The sequence below is a fragment of the Rhea americana genome, unplaced genomic scaffold, assembly GCF_003343005.1.
Source record: "Rhea americana isolate MKP2758 unplaced genomic scaffold, rheAme1 scaffold_4, whole genome shotgun sequence".
In the NCBI taxonomy this organism is placed as follows: Eukaryota; Metazoa; Chordata; class Aves; order Rheiformes; family Rheidae; genus Rhea; species Rhea americana.
Genome location: NW_028186534.1, coordinates 7,089,023 through 7,108,477, shown reverse-complemented (window position 1 = coordinate 7,108,477; position 19,455 = coordinate 7,089,023). Strand labels below are relative to the sequence as shown.

Sequence of the window (19,455 nt, the reverse complement as noted above, 5' to 3'; positions counted from 1 at the left end):
GTTCTAGCAATCTCCATCGACTTCAGTGGGAGCGGCTAGGCTGCACCTCCAAGCTACGCCTCATAACATCCATGCCCTTCTTTGAAGGCCAAATATTCTTTCTGGCTGTTTCTTTCAATGAGATCTATGTTTATCCATCAAACACGTCTTTTAAGTTGATCGATGTTAGGCACATTCGCTCCACATCAGTCCCACCTGTGGTCAGAAGAGAGAACTGGGAACCGTTTGGTTCCCATGTAAAAAAGGTTGGACGCCTTGCAGGGTCAGCCTTGCTAAAGAATATACCCACCGGCAGGAAACTTTTACAGGTTTTCATGTATATCTGAGCAAGCCGTACTTACTCTTTCATTCAGTTCTTAAAAACAGAAAAGTTTCCACTGTGCTTTTTATAGAGTCAGTTAACCTAGCAGTATTAGTTTGCTGTGGCCTTGTATGAACTCCAACAAATGAACCACAGTAAACTCTCCTCATCCTCCCTGTTTCATTACGGAAACTATTTGCCTTTCTTAAATTGAAGCCTGAAAAATAAGTATGCCAGTGGGTTAGAAGCCTATTGTCACCTGAAAGTATTTACTGGGGTTGCTCTCTTTGAAGACAGGAATGTCCAATCTGAAGATTAAAATAGATGAGGGAATCTGCAACACGCGGAAAGGTGTTTTTCCCTCCTGGGAACATAATCATTAAGTTTAAATAAGTCCCCCTTAATCTTCTGAGCTGTGCAAACAAACAAACAGATAGAAAAAACAACTGAATGTTTTCCCTCTGCCTTTCAAAAACACAAACAAAGCCTCACTCGCCAGATGGACTCTTTCAGAGATACAGCTACGGTTTAGCAAAGGCTGATCACTCAGCAGTATTTTCTGATGGTCTACGGGGGAGTTTGCTCGGAAGCTTTACGGCAGTTTAAGAGTTGTCAGGACGCATTGGTATCACGTCTGCTTTTCAGTCCAGAGTTTTATATCTTTGATGACAAACTTTAGAACTATTTTCAGCACGTTGCAGTGCTAAGGCATGAATGGGAATGAAAGGGTCCATCAAAAAAGAAAAAAAAAGCATAATTTCTAGTATYTATATGCTGCAATAGAATATATATGCAAAATGTTAATACCTTTCCTGTATTTTTTCACTGGAGAGCAAACCTCTTTGGATTCACTTACATTAAGCTTTAGTCATTGTCAAGACTCTGCCAAGTTAGCAAAGTATGTTAATCTGAGCAACATACAGTGCAGGAGTGGCCTATGCACACGTAAAACTTTTAATAACAATTTTGCAAGCACATGTGAAGTCATTGGCAGCACTTGGTTCTCATCTAATCCCAGGTAGATGCAAATTGGCATTCATAATTTAAACAAGTCCTTTTTCTGCACCCCAGCAACATGAGCCGGATGCGAAAGGAAAACGGAACACTTTCTCCGGATACAGTGAGGATCAAGCAGAATCTCATTAAGGACCACTTCAAAGATCAGTTCTTCATTTCCATACAAACAAGTTTAAATTATCTTGTGTGAATCTGCTGTTAGCTGTTGCACTGTTCCATTATGCATGATTCTTGACTGCTTGTATCATGAAAATCTGCACAGTGCTCCATTAGTGATCTTCAGTGTTATGCTAAAGCTTGCAAGTGGTCATGTTATTAGGTTAAAGTACTATATTTTGCATATTTATTCTGCTTTACCACATTTATTGCTTCTGATACTGGCTGAACAGAATTTCACATGAATTTGACCGCCTACTTTGCATGACTTGTATGTGATTGCAAGTGCAAACACACCAGAAAGCTAAACACAAATAAACAGCTGGAGAGATGACTGGCTTTTTGCTCACATTTGCACCATGATTTTGATCCAGTTCTGGAAAATGCATGTGCAATTCCTGCAGAGAGGCACTCTCGATCAATCAGAGGTATCTATAAAACTAATCCTTAACTCAATAACTCAAAATAAACTATGTGACAAATTTCATTATGGCATAAGTTATTGGCTTTATTACAAAGGATTTATTTTCACACTTAGATAATGTAAAGAAGCTTTTCTCAGTATTTTCATCGATGGAAATAAAAACTATATCATCTGGTTTGTATGTCTTTATATTCATCTTACTTCTGGGATGCACCATATTATTAACTTTCATGGAATATGTTCTGATTATTGAAATCATCTTGCTTGCTTCAGGGATATTTATATTAAGAAAGAATTTTGTTACAAATATCAGGGATATAGCTGATGTGTTACAAAGACAAATATATCATTCATTATATTTATAAGAGAAAATAATAATTCTCTTTTTATATGTTGATTAATTTGCAGATCTTTGGGTCATGGTTGAGTGATCATGGGAGGCAAAGTTAGAATATATATAGCATAAATCAAAGCTGCCTAGACCCAGCTCTCTTTAATGAAAAGTGAAAAGGTATTTTTTTTTAATCAAATGTGAGTGTAYGAAAAACAACAATAGAATTTCCTTCTCCTTCCCAAAGAAGAGACATTTCTTTAAAAGATAATGGGGAAGAGGCCATCCAGTTGTATCTAAGTGACAGCATCTGGTCTTGTGTGAAACTAAAACAGAAAGAAGTGATTCTGAAAATCCTTCCAAGAAACTCTTGGGGCTTTGCAACCATGGCAAAACACACTGGGATCATTGGCAGAAACTCCTGACTGTCGCTACCAGTGGGATACTTTCAGAATCAGGCAGAAGCTGGAAACAGTCAGAAGGAAATACTTTCAGATGACTGAACTGTGGGATTCATTGCCACAGGATGTCACTGTAAAAAAGCATGTAAAGTGTACAAGAGTGTGTGTAAAAGTGTAAACTATGCAAAAGTGTAAATGTGCTCAAGAAGTGATGAGACACACTGCTGGAAGAGTGGCCCATGGAGAGCTCCTGAGGTGCAGAGAGGTGCAACCGTGGTGTGGACACTGTGCCAGGAGAGATGGGCCCTCTGGACCTTTCTTAGGTTGTCCTGAAAACACAGCAGGAAATCTGCGCTGGATATGAATGTGCCACAGTTGTGTGAGGGCTGTGAGTACACATAGCCTTTCTCTAGACTCATCTGTGCAGATACAGATGATGCAGGACAGCGTAGAAATAGCAGGAATAATAGTCACTGTCTGAACAGACACTTCTGAAAGGCTCATTATGTTGAGATGCAGCTGAACCAAAATACTTTCTCCAAACAGTCTTGAAGATTTGAAGTGATTGACATCTGAAACCAAATCAAGAGCCATGTTTTGAAAGGAATCTTTTTTTTTCCACAAGGGGCCAAGCAAAATCCCTGAATACCAGCCTACCAATCCATCTGCTGCCTCTCTTTGGGGCTATTCAAATCTATATCCAAAATTTTAGGCTTCATCTGATCTCTGATAATAGATTGTCAGCTCTAATGCTTTATCCTCATAAATTGCAGGCTGACACACATTCCTTCTCAGGTAGTTCATTCATCTTAAAGCATTTTGTGCTTGTAATTTATTATTTTTCTTCCCACATCCCTGCTGACCACAAATTACAGACGGTGTCTCATCATGGGGCATCGTAACAACAATAAAAGCCTCAACAAAATAGTGAGGATCAGATCCTGAGTGATACCRAATACCTTTGATTTCCACTGACACACATGGGAAGAGAGAACATCTCTGATGGTGCCTAGGGATCCACTGCTGTGGGTCCAGATTTTGTTTTATCTGTGAGAATTGATGCCTGCATGATCTACTGTTCATCATTATCACCAGCTCACCAACTTTGCTACCTTAACACCTTGCAATGAAACACCAGACAGTGAGAAAGATCCCACTATGCTAGGTGCTACATAAAATGGAAAGATGGGATCAGCTGCAAAAGAACTTACTACAAAAGTAAATAACAGGAGACAATAAATGGACACATTAAGAATTCAAGGAATCCAAAATATTCTAGAATACTGTTATCAAAAAAAAATAAGAAATTACTGTCAGGTTTTCTTACGTGCATCGGCAGTTCCTGCAGAATTACTATCATCCTACTTGCAGATGCAATTAATTAGCTACATTTACAATTCCTGCAGCTGTGTGTATACAGTCACAATAGGAAAGAAAAAGCTTTTTTACACCCGTTGTCTCCCAGTTTTCAGGTGTCTGCAGGCACCTGCCCCTCCAGTCTCACCTTCTGTGACACTCTAATGCACAGCAGCTGAAATATTAAAGTGTCTGCATTATATTTTTAAGGCATCAGGAGCCTTTTCTTTCATCTCTCACCAGATTTTTAACATTAAATGAGAGTATAAAACTATCGGCAAATCTTTTCATGGTGTTAAATCTATGACACGTGACAGGGGGTCGCCTGGAGAGGCCATCTACTAACCCCAGCCGCCTCCCTCCACCCAAGAACCCAACACTCCCAAGGAGTTAAACCCGCCGCCTCCCTCCACTGCCCCGAAGAAAATAGATGTGATTTTCTTTACAAAAGAGCATTTCATTTAGGGAGAGAAAGAAAAAGGAAAGGCAGAGTTAACATAGCCATTATTCTCCATCTCAGGGAAAGCAAATCCTATTTTGCCTGTCATTACAGTAGGTAGAAAAATCCTTTCATCCAGTCATTAGTTGTAAACATTCYCCCGCCGCCTGGGACCAGGCCTCTGTTTCCCATCCCGTGCCGAAGCCATTTTCTAATACTAATGTTTTATACACACATCTCAGATACAATGCGAACTCCCCCAACCCCAAAGGCAACAGGGCATTCGTTTATACTAAATCAGAAGTGTCACCCTTGGCAACCTGCAGCACTGAAACATTTATTCGGCTTCACATTGCTGGCACTTAGAATTATTTCTTTCATGCCTGATAGCCGAATTACAATATGGCAGGTTTCCCCGGAGCCACTGGATCATTAGTGCCAGCTCACAACATACTTTCAACTGATATGGCATTTCATGTACAGCTGCCAATCAAGAGATGGGGAATGCAAATGCGGGTGGGCCCATTGGTGTTCAATTACTGTACAGTGAGCTCCTCGCGGCTCCGCTTAATGACTGGCAGTCATTCTGCTGAGCGGAGGAAGAGGAGAGAACACAGAAAAGAATTCCCTCCGGGAAGCCGGCTGCAAGTGCAAGAAGTTTTTACATTTGATTTCCATATTTATTCATTTTTTCCCCCCTCTGTGTGTTTCTAAACACTAGGCCCGAAAAAATACTTAGCGCAGCTTGTTTTACAAATACACAGCCTTGTCGGTTCAGTCGATTGCCAAGGCCACATCAGCAGAAGATCAGGCTTTTTTTTTTTTCCCTCCCCCTCCCAGTTTGAAATACATGCCTTTTTTCAGAAAGGCCCAAGACGCTTCAGCCTTGAGGGAGTTTTAAGCTCTGTGGAATCAGTTATTATAGTCCATTTTAGTGATTTTTGCTGTCCTTTTCACACAGAAGAAATATGATGCCAGCCTTTCCATGACACATCTTACACCATTCGTGAGCTCCTTCTCTCACAAAATACCTTTTTTTAGGCCCAGATCTGCAAGGGTCAATCTTTGAGAAGAATGCAAAACAATAGAAACCATATAAAATCAGAACTTTTACTTAATGTGTCTGTACTTTATTGTATGTGTTATGATAGTCTGTTGAATCACTGCCTAAAATTACTGTGATGGGTTCTGCAAAAATGTATCAGAGTAGTCAAACTGAATTGAAGAAGTGACAAAGAATGGAAGAAGGGAAGATTTTTCTGTCCTCTCCCCCCAGTATCCAAGTTCAAGGAACAGAAGATGATACTCAGCAATTCCAGAAGYTTCATTTTGCATTTTAACATCAGTCACACCAAAAGCCTGATGTGAAATTTATAATACATGGGAACAAAAAACTCACAAGCTATGTTTGCATGACACTTTAAGAATCAGCTTGTTTTGCTTCCATCATCTGCTTATACGCATTTTGCTAAGGGTTGAGCCTCAAAGGACCTGCTCGTGGGCAACACCCTCTATTAGACATCACACATGGGYCTCTTCCACGAGAAGCAGCCCCTGAATGGCCAACTGCTGTCTGTGTGCAGTGGCTGCCACTAAGCATGGTAGGACATGACAGAGGGACACGGGGAAAGGAGGCAGGCAGAAATGGTTCCTGAGTCCACCCCCCTCCGCAGAGCCATTTCCAGGTAGCTCAGATCCTTATGCTACAAGAGTTTATTACTTGCTTTGCTCTGAAAGCTCCCGGTTCCCTTTTCCTAGTGCCTAACTGTGCCTGGCAGCAGGTCTCCTCTCCACAGGCAGCTGCCAGCTGTCCAAGGATGGACTGCCAGTTGTCCCCACTCTTCCTGTTTGCTGCCCCTGGTTTCTTGGGAGCCCCTGGGGCTCTGCAAGTCTTTCCTCTGTCAATAGCTCTGCATTTTCAAACCATTTTAAATAGGACRCAGGATTGAAAGCAGATCATCGTCATCTTTGAACCTTAGGGAAATTGGGGGTGGGTTTTTACTTTGTATTTAGTCTTTGAGGCTCTGGTCAAGCCTCGTAAGATAGGAACTGAAACATGATAAATCCAGCTTCCTGGTTCATGGCAATCTCCAGCTAGGGTTGTGAAGGTTTTACATACATGTCAATCATAGACACAAASACAGAGGCTTGTTATTACGGGTTTGGGGGTTCATAAAATATCAGTTAATCAAACCTAAAAGGTTTATACAAGAATGTGTAGCTCTGGTGAGACTTTCACTGAGGAAGGAGTTCTCAAGTCCACAGTAGATTCCTGGTTAAAACTAAAGACTAAACACAGAACAGGAAAGTCAACTTCAATGTTAATTTTTTGTGTGTGAGAGAAAGGAGAAACATTTCCCTTTGATTCTATTTATGATGAATACCACTCCTTAGACTAGGCTAGGATAAAATTATGGGCAACACCAGTCTATTCATGGTCTTCCACAGTTACTGTGGAAATGCATACAAAGATGATGAAGCCATGAAACTGGGTATTTCATTATGTTACTTTCCAGGAAATGAAGGACCCCTCATGAATGTCAACACCGTTGAACCTATACCTGTTAAAATATAATTTAAAAAATGATGTAGTTCTTACGACTGTATCGTACCTATTTTKTAATGTTAATCACTGAGTCACATTTAAAATCCTTTAAAAAACAGGAAATGATATGAATGACTAAATGCCTTTGTTGTTCTTTAGTTATTAAAGCACAGCAGAAGCCAATTAGACTTGTTTTTCTCAATGCTAAGTGGAATGCTCTTATATTCTGTATCCAGACAGTAATCCTCTACAGCATGGCATGATATGAAAACGTCCAGAAATCACTGTGATGGGGAGCCTGATTCTACGTTAATGAAAATTGTTTGCATGACTGCCTCCAACTTACAGTGGCCAAATGACAAGAACAAGTCTGAAGTGGAAGGTGGTAGAGAGTTAGATTTCATGTGTGCAGTATCTGAGATACTCTCCTGCTCTGCTGGAGCTCCTCCCTCTATTTAATTGTCTGCCCTTGAGACACCCAACCCAACATGTTATTCCTCCTGCAAATGCCTAATCGTGTGCACACTTAGCCACAGTTCTCTCTAGAACTGCAGTGGAAACATGTCTTGCTGCTTGCAGTGCATCTCAGGAGGACTTGAGATTTGAATCTCAGTAAGAAAATGCCATTTCTGCTTGGCCCTGAAATGGTATTCTTACTTTTGGTCTCCTAAGGTCAGCTTACAGAATCATAGTAGGAGACAGGTTTAGTATTGTACGAACACTGTGAACTCTCACGTGCCTTTCGCAGTCCAAACTGCAAGTTATGTTACAAGAATTACACTTGCACAGAACGGACCAAAGGTTTCTACAGAATATTTCCTTCCATTTTTCTGCTGTTCCATGGACTTACATAACACGTCTGCACATCTCCTCTTAGCACAATGATTAGCATAGTGGTACCATAAGTGACTGTTTGGGGAGAAGGAAAGGAAAGCAAAGGCCAGCATGGTAAATTTAATCAAAAACATCTTAAACGATTCTTAGATGAATTCTTGAAAATGAATTGCCCAGGTTATCTCCAAATAAAACCACAGTTGGTCTATTAATATATTCTTCTGTGCTTTTTTTTTTCTAATATGTTGTAGGAGAGTTTTAAAATTAAATTATCAGTTGTCTTAGTACTTGTTTAATACCACAGGCCTAATTAACTTTAGTACTTTAGGGGTTACCTTGGAAATGATATTCCATGATGCTGTCCACTCCTAATTGACATATCCTACATGAACTGATTTCTCTGCCTTTGGAGAAGTAAATGCTTTTCCCTTAAGGAATGAAGTGAGAGATTTTTTCTGTTGCTTCTAGTTCAAGTAAGATGATAATCAATGCCTAAATCTTCACAGAATAATTCCAAAAGACAAACTTGGTCATACCTGACTGGTAAGAAGAAGGATGCTTTACCAAATATATTTGTGTGTGGTATAACAATCTGACACACACACACACACACACAAAAGTGAAAAAAAATCCAGAAATACAGAAATACAGTTGTCTAGACACAGCTGAATGCCTGACAATTCCTGTCAGTAGCTACAGCCATTGCACGTTCTCCAGACCGAGACATACTCAGCTGAGTGGAGCATAGAGGCTAGTGTCAAATAACTGCCCTGAGATCAGTATCTAATCTTAGTGGCATAATGAAACCATGACGCAATTCTTAAATAAGTCACACACACACACACAAAAGGTAATAGAGACTATAAATGTGATTCTTTAGGTCTAAGGCCTGAATTTCCGTGCACATAGAAGAATGTGCTGGCTAGCAGTAGAAACAGCCTGCAAGTTTACCTTTGCTGTGGAGCACTCATTAGAGGCCAAGAACTCAAGCTTGTTCATATTTATCCAGCCTATATTTTACAATAGGTCCCTGAACTAGGTTGAAGTATYCAACACTCAGTTTCACAAAGCCTTTCAAGTAATATTTTTTTAACTGAGACTTATKTAATGATTCCTGTGCATCAAGCTCCAGATGTCTCACAGACATGTTACTGAATCTGCCCTTAAATATTTGTTACAAATATGACAAGCCTTTCTCCAAATTATTTTGGTCAGGAACCTAATTTCTGATAGCAGTGAACTGGGTTCACTGCTACCATATTTCTCTGTAAGAAAAAAAATGTTTGTTGGAGATGTGCCTGTTGCCCCTTGATGACATTTTCATTGGTTAACAAATCTCAGGTCAAACAAAAGAACTGYCCAGCGAGTGTGAGTGTGACTCTCCTGAATTTAACTACTAGGCTGTTTCCTGCTCTTACTCTTCCTGTGCCAATGCCAAGGTTTTTTTTTACTGGTGTTGGTTTCACACAGAGGAGAAGCAAAGTGAGTGTGTGTAAAATCTTGGTATTTTTCACAAAGCATTCACATCGTTTTCCAGACAGTCACGATGTTAATCACTGCAGTTTGGCCTTTTCTTTTAGTGTCAGTACAGTGAAAATGGGTATCCAAAATTCAAGGCTGAACATCAGCTGAGACATTCATTTGACTGACATAGGCCTTGTCAAGGAATAGCATCCAGACTTGAAATTTAAAACTTAGTTAGAAGTACCTCACGCTTAACCTTATAAGTTTTAACTTTTATCATGAGACTCCCAGTTGAATGGGTTGAACATGCAAGTTAAATCTTCCAAGGCCTGCTAGACCTTTGGGACTGGTGTTCACTCCTATCACCCAGTAGTGGCTCTTCTTCTAGAAATCTCTCTGTTTCTAATTTTTGTGAAATAAGTATGTGAAATTTATGTGAATTTACATTTATGTGAAATAAGTATGACTCATCAGGAATATCTGTGGGCCAACTCTAGATAGTCCGAAACTTTCTAGACCTCATCACAACCATCTTTATATGCTCATGGCTTGCATTTTGCTGCAAGGCATTGGGCTGCTAATCACCCCATTTGTTATTTTTTTCGATGAACTAGGAAATGGCAATAGCAGGCAAGAAAATGAAAAGCAGCAGGATTCATTCCTTCAGTATAAACACCACTCAGTTGCAAACGATTTCCATCAGAGTATAAATGTAAAAAGTGGGACTGCTGAATGTCTATAATTTGGGAGATACAATAAATGACATCTCTTGTATTGAGAGACTGGTGGTAAGTCAGATGAGGTTAAAACCTGGGGAACAAAACTTTAAATATCCTCCCACTGTGAAAGAAAGGCGTGAGGAATTGTAAGTTGTCTTAGCAATGAAAACAGTGAAGAATTTAACTGAGAGAAGATTTACTCCAAAAAATATATGGGAATATTAGAGCTTTCTGCTTGAGTAGGCTAAAGCACGTAGTAAGTTGGACTGGATTGTCCTCAAACATAAGAATTTTTCAGAGACAGAGTTATAGGAGGGGAAGATGGGAGAGAAAAAGGGAGAATCTTTATGTTAAATTTACTGTTGCATAGAAACTATTACAGAACCTGCTTAACCTCAGTTTGGGCACATAGCTACACTCCAATTGCCATTCAGTGGCAATGAAAATTTTGCAAAATTAATGCCTAAATCAATGGCCATTGTGTTGGTCATTTGACTGCTTTTTTATTGCCTTTGTGTACGCATTATCCTGGAAGCTGTGCAAACAAATCAGGTGTGCAAATGAGACTGTAGTCAGGAAGAAGTGGGTTTTTCTCTGTTACTTTATACTTTAATTTTTTTATGAGTCTCTTGTGTCTAGTTTTGTTTATAATGCCTAGTGGCAGATCCTATTTGTGACTTATCATTTTAAAGCAGTTTTTGTATTTCATCTCTGTAGAATTCCCTCTGGAGGATGCTACCAAGGAGGCTAATCATGCCAACAAAGCCTGCAGTTGTAGAGGAACTCAGGAAAAGAAACAGATTATGTTATTGCACATCTGCAGAAATGTCAGATTCACCTGGGCTGATACAATACATGTCCCTCTTTTTTCCTATTTTTTTTTTAAGAATGAGTGGAAATGATTCACAGTCACTCATGATGTACATCACTACATTCCCTGACATGTGGGTTGAGAGAATCAGTGAGCAGACTTCAGGCAGGAAACCAAAACAGTGCTTTATGTGTTTTCTTTCCTGCAAAATATATTTTAAAATTTGTTCAACTGTCCAGTACATTGACCGGATATAATGTGCCCATCCTGAAGCATTACACCCCAAAATAGTCAAGTGATCAAGCTTGAACATAGAAAAATACCTAGCAGGATTCAAATATTCTTGGAATAAAGGATATGAACGATTTTCTTGTAATATGACAAAAATTCTCCATTTATTGTATAAAAGCAGAGGGGACAAAACATGACTTGGAATTTGGATCTACTTTGCAAATAGTTATGGGACAAAATTTAGATGTGTGCCTTCTGCACTTAATCTCTAAAAAGAAATCGTAGTTGAAGTCTTGCAGCAATCTTCAAAACAAAGAGCACCAGCTGCTAAAGAAGCCTTGTGGTATGGGGAGCAAGTATCCACCCACGACCGMGAAGTTTCAGGTCCTCTTCTTCATCCCACGACCAATTTCTAGTGTGCCCYTGGCAAATCACTTGAGCTCCTGGTCCTCTGCCCACTCTCTGTCTGCTTTGTCTATTTGGGCTTAAAGCTCTTTAGGGCAAGGACTAGTTCATTTTTAAGCTTTCTAGGCAGCTGTTGTAATACTAATAGCAGTAGCTTGGTTCAAGAATGTATGCAAACAGTTTAGGATGTATGAGTCAGAAATATTTAAGTGTGACTGGGAAATAGCAATGAGTTGGGGGTGATGATAYGAAGAAATCTTAGGGTACTTGATAAATATGTAACTGTTCTATATTAAAAATACCCTATAGTTCCCTTTTCATGTCTGCACTGAGAAAAAATAAGAAAATAAAATCATTTCCCCTGAAGGACAGCCTACTGGAAAAGTGTCATTCGTTTTTGACCCAGCCTCTAAACTCCAGCTTACTGGCAAAATGGTAGAGGAGTTAGCATATCATCTTGGGGTGTGCAGCAGTGCAGAAGAATTTGACAGCCTCCTGGATGAGTTCTCTATTTACCAACTCCTCGATACTGACAGTGTTATGAAAGGGCCAGTAAACACAGCAGTGCTCTACTTCTAGGGCACTGTTCTTGGCAAGAAGCAGGCACGAGGGCTGATTTTTTTTTTTTTTTGTTTTTTTTGTTTAGCTAGACTCATGTCGATTCTTTCGTGCTTGCCTAACTCGAAGAGGCAGAGCCTGAAAGACTTTTTTTTTACAAAATTGTGAAAGACCAACTTATAATAGTGTCTAAAGAGCCAGTTCTGCCAAAAATATGTATATTCAATGAGATTCTTAGGTGGTTAAAAAAGAAAAGCTTTCTGCTGACTTATAGCAGCTGAATATCTGATCTGTCAACTTTTCTTTACTACAAAAGTATATTATTGTAGTATCAATTAGCTTATGCCTTAAAGAATGCAGATACAGTTAAAACAGGCCATTCAGGTCTTGGTTTGGCTCGATTCATCAAGCAGTTGTATTTAAAAAACAAACAGCTCAATCTGAGTATGTGCATGCCTCTTTTTTTCAAGAGAAGAACCTAAATTTGAACTGCTATTGAAGTCCACCTRCACCTCTTATCATCCTACAGAATAAGGTACAAAGGAAGAAAYGATTTACAGATCAACTATTCTGTAATAATAATAATAATAAATAATAATATTAATAATAAAAACATAAGATAAGTAGCCGAATGCTCACATCTTAACTACAATTTTTCTACAGATTGGCTCTAAATACTAATGTTACTCTAAGTATTAAGCGATCTAGGTTCCCTCAACAGCCAATGGAAAAAAAGTGGTTCTTACTAGGAGTGCTCTGAATAGCCTTGAGAAGGTTTGTATGTTGCTCTCCTGGTTGCATCAAGAGCCTAGGCACCTAATTCAAGAACCTAGATTAGATTCCTAGAAGTTAAAAGGCACGGATAACTCCCATTTGGCCCCCAAATGATCACTTATTATTTTTTACCCCACTTGGCTACATTTCAGTAGCACATCCCATCATATGAGTAGGTGAAGTGCTGTTTGCCCAGCTATAGAATGACCGATTGTATGCTTAGGTTAATCAGATATGCAAGTGTTTGCGAGACTAAACCCTATGCTTGAAAATGACTTTAAAATCTGTCAGTAGGAGGGGTAGCATACAAGCAGTATTATTATTTTACTTATTATTGCAAAATAACTGATCTAATAACTCACAGCATAATAATTCTTGATCTAGTTAGTCTAGGATGAGATCAAAAGCCATCAAAAGCATATGGAGCATAGCTTTTAATTACTCTAAGACATAGCCCCCCCCAGTCTTTCAGAGCTGTGAACTGTCTATTAACAAGTGGCCACGAAGCAGATATCAGGACTGAATTAGAAGACATTTCTAGCAATGTTTAGACCTCAACACGATGGCGATCTTAGATTTGCCAAATGAAGCCTCTAAATGAAATATTTCTGGTTTAGAATCTTCACAAATATGCAGATGTTTGTGAAGATGAATACAAGTTTCTTACACTTCTGACATACTATCAATTTGTCAGCCTATCCTTTTGCACTTTGCAGCAGCAAATATGGCTTTGTGTAGCAACAGAAGGACCATCTTTCATTTCAGCTGAAGGCCACACTCTGCAGCTCAGTCAAATGCTTTAGACAAATGCTCTTCATAAAATAAGGCAAATGTGTCTTTTTTGTTTTATAGGGGGTCAGCTGTTATTCTCTGTCAATGGTTTATTATCAAAGATAAAACCCTAACAAGCATTTTCTTTTTCTACTCATTTTTAGGGTCATATTACAACCCATTGAAGTTTTGTGAATCTGAAGAAAAAAAATCAGCGACAGGACTCACCATCTGTTGCATAATGAAAGAGACATGTGAATAATAGAACGTCAGTTGAAAGGGTTGCGAGTGATCAAATGTTGTTCAGCACCTCAATAATATTTCCTTGGAAAAAAAGACTTGTTTCAGAGATTTTAGTGTTGCAAGTTTTTTTTTTGTTGTTTGTTTGTTTGCTTTGTTTTTGATTCCACAGTTGGGAGTGGAATCTAATATATATATTTTATACATATATATATATATATATATAGTTGTGGGTTTCTAGAAATTCTTGGGGACAGTGACAACACTCACAGATACAGACAGCTGCTTCCATTGCTTTTGAAGTTTAGGGGCTATGGAGAATGTAGAAATACAGCTCATTTTTATAGGTGTGGGGTTGAATTCTTAATTTAAGTCCAAATGCATAGATCACACAATCTCATCTCACTAGTGTTACTCTTTCTCTGACATGAACAAAGAACTGTCAGTTAATCCTTCAAATTACTCAAAATAAAAGGCAGATTTGAATAGATTCAAGGCCAAAATGATTTTTTTTCCAAATGTTTTTCAGTTTTGGAAAAAAGAAGAASAACCCTGTCACCTGATAGGAAACCACTGTCCTGTAAAGAATATACAAATTCTGCTTTACAATATATCCCTTAAGGCTACTGTGTAGAAATATTTCTCTATGATCTTCTCTTAAAGCAAGAATTGAGGTTATATGAGTCATAACTATCATTCCTAAGATGTCAGAGAGCCAACTGAAAACCAGACAATACCTAAATACTAACACAAATAGCACCATGGTCCCACTGTTTCTATTTTAACCAGCATTTAATCTAGCTACAAGGGTGTCTTTCCAAACTCTTTCTCTCATAAGCCATGACATTATGCAAGGCCTATACGCTGATATCAAATAGCTTTTCCACATATGTAAATCAAAGTTCTTATAGTTCTATCAGATACAAATCTGAACAACAGAGATACCAAAATATGGATGCAGTTATGACAGATTGACTCAATGCATCTATTTATAGCTACATCTTAAATTTTTCCTTTCCACTTTCYAAACCTTTCTATCAGCCATTTTGCAATAAGACGCGCCCATCTGCAAAGCATTCAGAGCTCAAAACTTCCCTTACAGTAGTCAAGTTCTATTTATACTGAACACAATTTACTAATTTTCACTTTCCTTCTGTAGAAACCTTGATAAGGAAAACCTTCTTCTTGAATATTCAATCATTCAAATGAATGGGCATTTTCTTGGAATGTTGTTGTTTTTTTCTCCCATGAGTACTGGCAGATCAAAAGTTCACAGAAGTATTCTGGTGCAATTTGTAGATCAACTGCAAAGAACAATGTGCCTGGCTACATTTCTAATGGGTTACAATTGAAATGCTACGTTTTCATTTTCGAGTGACAATGAAAAACACCAAGTAATATTCTAAGGCCAAAAATTATTTCTGAAACTTATGAGCAAGTCATTTCCTAACAGCTTTGTTCCTTGAATACTGTCTTATCAAAAGTGCCCAGGATTTTATTGAAGTGAACTATTCTAATGAAAAAGAGCATTTGATGAACAGGCAGGGCTGCAAACTCAATTCCACTCCCCTTCTTTCCAATTGGTTTCATCAGTAAAATAACCAGAAGGACCCAGGTGACCACAGATGAAAACTTGCAAGTACGATTTTTTCAGGATGACATGCTTTGTTTTTTTAGAAAATTGCTCTTTAATTAGTCTCCTAAATATGGATGAAGGCACCTGATTTATTTTCAGAAATACTGAGAATCCACAAAAGCCCCATATGTCCTCAAACTATCTGTTCCAATTTTTTAAAAGTTCTTAAGAAATAACATTTTAATACCAAATTCTGATGTTCCATATGTTGGAAGTGGAGCTTACCAATTATTACTGTTTTATTAGATTTAGTTGCCTCTTTGATCTCTTGTAACTCTGTGCACTCAATATCTTTTTCTCCAATCCAGATGCTCAGAGTTTTGCCCTACTAATACAGTTGTAGTCCTATTACTTGGAATTTCAGTACTTTTGATCTCACTGGTAGAGACAGAAACATAATTACTCTAACAGATCAGGCTGCCTGCCAGTATCAATGGTAAATAACAGTGAATGACTCATAGTTTCACAGTTATAACGTGGTTTACACATTTTGGTAAGCAGCTGCCCAACAGACTTAGCCAGAATGTATACACAAGTGCCAAATTTTTCAGGGCTTTTTTTTTTTTTTTCCTTTCTCCTTCAGAACAGCGGATCTGCAAGTTAATCAGCATTGGCCCTTCCTCTGGCAAAGATGAACTGAAATGGGGTTTGCATAATCCTCTTCCAAGGCAAGAAGGGCTCTGAGTCTTGGGCTGGCGGCTCAGCTCTGTTCCTGAGTCCTCTCTGCTCGCAGGGATGCAGACTGCCCAGCAGACGTGGCTGAAGCCCCTCTAGCTGCAGTCAGAGCTCCACCTGCGCATCGCCACTATCCCACCCCAGCCTCCGAGGCGTACAACAGGACACCACCGATTCTGTCCTTCTCCGAGCCTCTAGGGAGTAGCCGGGGGGCTGCTGCTACCATCTGGTGTTGTGGTAGCTTTACGTCTTTTTGCAGAAGTTCACTGAACATGAACCATTCTTGAACCAGAAGTCAGTCCAATTCTCAGATCACTGGCTACATAAAAATCTATACGGTTGCATGTTGACATGAAATTGCAATGAACATAAGCTTCATAGTCCTAGAATCACCAGTTCCCTTTGGCTTCTGGTTTTGCTTTCCTCTGCTCTTTAAGCGTCTATTGTTTGCTCAGTGCAGCTCAAACATTGGTAAGAAACAATCTGCGATTTTTATCAACAAGTCCTTTTTTAGACTAAACTATTCCATCAGCTCCTAAAGACAGTGAATATGCATGTCTTAACTCCGTAAAAGAAATATGCAGCAAAACAAAACATTAAAACAAAAAATTAAGAATTTATGTGACTAGCGTTTATAATAATCATTTCAACAATGTTGCCAATTAAAGTTTATTATGAACTCTCTTTAAAATGAGATGATATCTCTACTTTTTCCAAAGCAGTAAAAATACACATGCTAATGCAAGGACCTCAGTAAGCTGACCAGCAACAGCTGTAGCGTAACATGCAAAGATAACTCAAATCTCTTGCTTCAGGGTATAAAAGAGATCACTGCGAGGGGCAGGAAGGATTTTTTTTTTCCTGACAGACAACCCTGTATAATAAGTTAGGTATACTGTGAAGAGTCGGAAGAAGCTGTCACGCTATGAAGCAATAGATCCAGGCCACCTGATACAGACAAGGAGTTTTGTGGAGCAACAGAAAAAGCCAGTATTTCCACATCAGATTTACTGCACACCTGTTTACATACAGCCATGAGCTCACTTTCTGCACTGTGAGCTATATAGGAAATATTTCACAATGTTAGGAAAATAATTAAACATTCACTCTCAATGTCTGCATGAGGATATAATCAYATATATAATAATTAAAATATTGATACATGTCCATGCATATAATGTGTATATAGTCATGCACATATGTTATAAAATGGACATACTGGATATTAAGTACACATACACACCCCCAGGAGCAAAAATCAGAAGTTTGATGAAGAAACCTAGTAAGCTGTTTCCATTTCACAATATATTTTACATCCCCATTTCACTGCACTTTTCATTTAGTTCATAGCCAGTAATAACCTGCTTCATTAAAAGAGGTCCAAAAAGCTGAGCACCAGCCGTAGAGAGGACGCTCACCGACAGCCTGCCCTTGCTCACGTTGTTTAGCGACTCAGTGGCCTACGATGTTTCCTACAGAACAACAGAGGGAACCGAAGTTTTCCTTTCAAGGGATTCACCAGCACAATAAGATATTTACTGTATTTATCACAGAGATCAAACCCACACACAGATGTCACATTTCTTGAATTCCATCAGTAGATCAGACAAGCAGTCTCTGGAAAGAGGACATTGCAGCCAGAAAGTTCAGAGCGTGCAGGCGTTGGAGGGCCATTCCTCTTCCATTTTCTGTCGTGCACCCTGAGCCTTTGTTGTCTCCGCAGTGCTGATAAATCAATCCATCAAAAAATTTCCTCAGTGAAACTCAATCAAGAAAGGTCATGTCAGCGGGAGAGGAACAGATTAAATTAGCATCAAATTAGACATGGAAAGTGAGTTCTGTCAAAATCATCACAGCGCTCAGCACAATTAGAATATGTTAATTATGCATTTCATTAAGGTAGTGCTCTTTGAATGCGAGATGAAATGTCAGTGGTGTAGGCATCCGAAAAAAGGAAGATTGCCAGGCACAACTTTCTCTAGACAATGTGTGACACCTTCATTAACATCAAGAATCACAAGTCTGTCTTGACTTTTTTGTAAAGTATTAAACCGTTAACTGTTTGCTGGCACTTGAAGGAGGGAGAGCCATTCGCATTCCCCTCTTGCTCTGTGCCACGACTGGCTTTCTTGCCCTGTCACAAGCCCTGGGGACTGCCGTGAGTGTCCGGCGTGTGCTGCAAAGGTAGCTGCAATTTAATGAAGCCTTTGCCGGACGYGCTAAGGATAACACGACTGCCCTGCGGGTACGGCTCTGATGGGGGTGCTGAGGGAGCTGAGCTACTGTCGGGCAGAGGGGTAAGATAACGAAAGGAGGAGGGAGGGACAGAAGGAGGGGAAAGGGCGGAACAATTTTATTTTGCCTCTGGTTGCAAGATATCATCAACCTAAAGGGGAGAGGAAAAAAAAAAAAAAAAAAAAAAGGAGAGGAAAAAAAAAAAAAAAGGCAGAGAGATTTGCAAACCTAAATTTGACAAACCCTAATTTGGGAAATTATTTTGTATATCAAACATCTTTGATTCCTAATGATGAGCTGTTTTTCAAAGACAAAAATGATCCCAGGCGAGTTTGGRAGGGAACTATAGCTTCATAAAATACTACCTATAGGCTTTATTAGATGCATCATCAGATATTAGGTTCAGGGCGGATTAGAAAAAAAAATATGTATTTTCTAGATATCTGAGAAAAACTGCTGACCTCTGTTTTTCTTGGTTAGAGCCTCCTATATCCTCTTGGGACCTATGGACAATGGCCAGCAGAAGTTACAGATAGTCAGACTTCCTGACGCTCACCTCATTTCTATTTACCTGCCTAAAGAGGGGATATCAAAGCCAGTAGCTTTGAAATTGTGCCCATTTGCTGTGAAAGGAAGAGGCAGCGGCTTGCACAGCTCTTCAGTCAGGGGGGCAGCTAAGATCAGCCGCTGAGTGGTGAGAACTTGCTGTCCTCCAAGGCCGCTCAGCCCCACCACACAGCTCCCTGCGGTTGTATTACCACCAGAGACAGCAACCAGGACAAAAATGGACTGCCCCGCACAAATGAAGTCATCGAGCTGCATGTGAAGAGGTAAGGCTTTAGTTTGGAGCAACTCTGGAAACTGGAAACTCACATTGAAAATGCACATTCATTTTCTGGCACGCCTCACCTTTYTCTCTGTTATTTACCAGAAGGAGGTGAAAGTCAGTTTTCTAGTTCCAGAACAATACTCTTGGTCTAACAATATCTGCATCCTCAAGTACTGCTCAACAGAAAAGTGTGTTGCATAAAATAAATTTCTTCCATATAAAGATGTTGTGCACATGACGTGGCACACGTGAAAAACGTGCAACAGTACATTTTATAAACATGAACATTTATTGAGTTATATG

General features: G+C 39.2%; 1 protein-coding gene across 3 annotated transcripts in view; it reads right to left on the bottom strand.

Moving 5' to 3' along the window:
• TSHZ2 (teashirt zinc finger homeobox 2) overlaps window positions 1–19,455 on the bottom strand; it is a 225,633-nt gene that overhangs the window by 27,895 nt on the left and 178,283 nt on the right. The window contains exon 3 of one of the 3 annotated variants that reach the window (XM_085314081.1): window positions 16,720–17,813. The exons of the other annotated variants lie outside the window; for them this stretch is intronic. The gene's annotated coding sequence lies outside the window, so the exon portion shown is untranslated. Of the gene's footprint in view, window positions 1–16,719; window positions 17,814–19,455 lie in introns of those variants that run through there. 3 annotated transcript variants of the gene reach the window in all.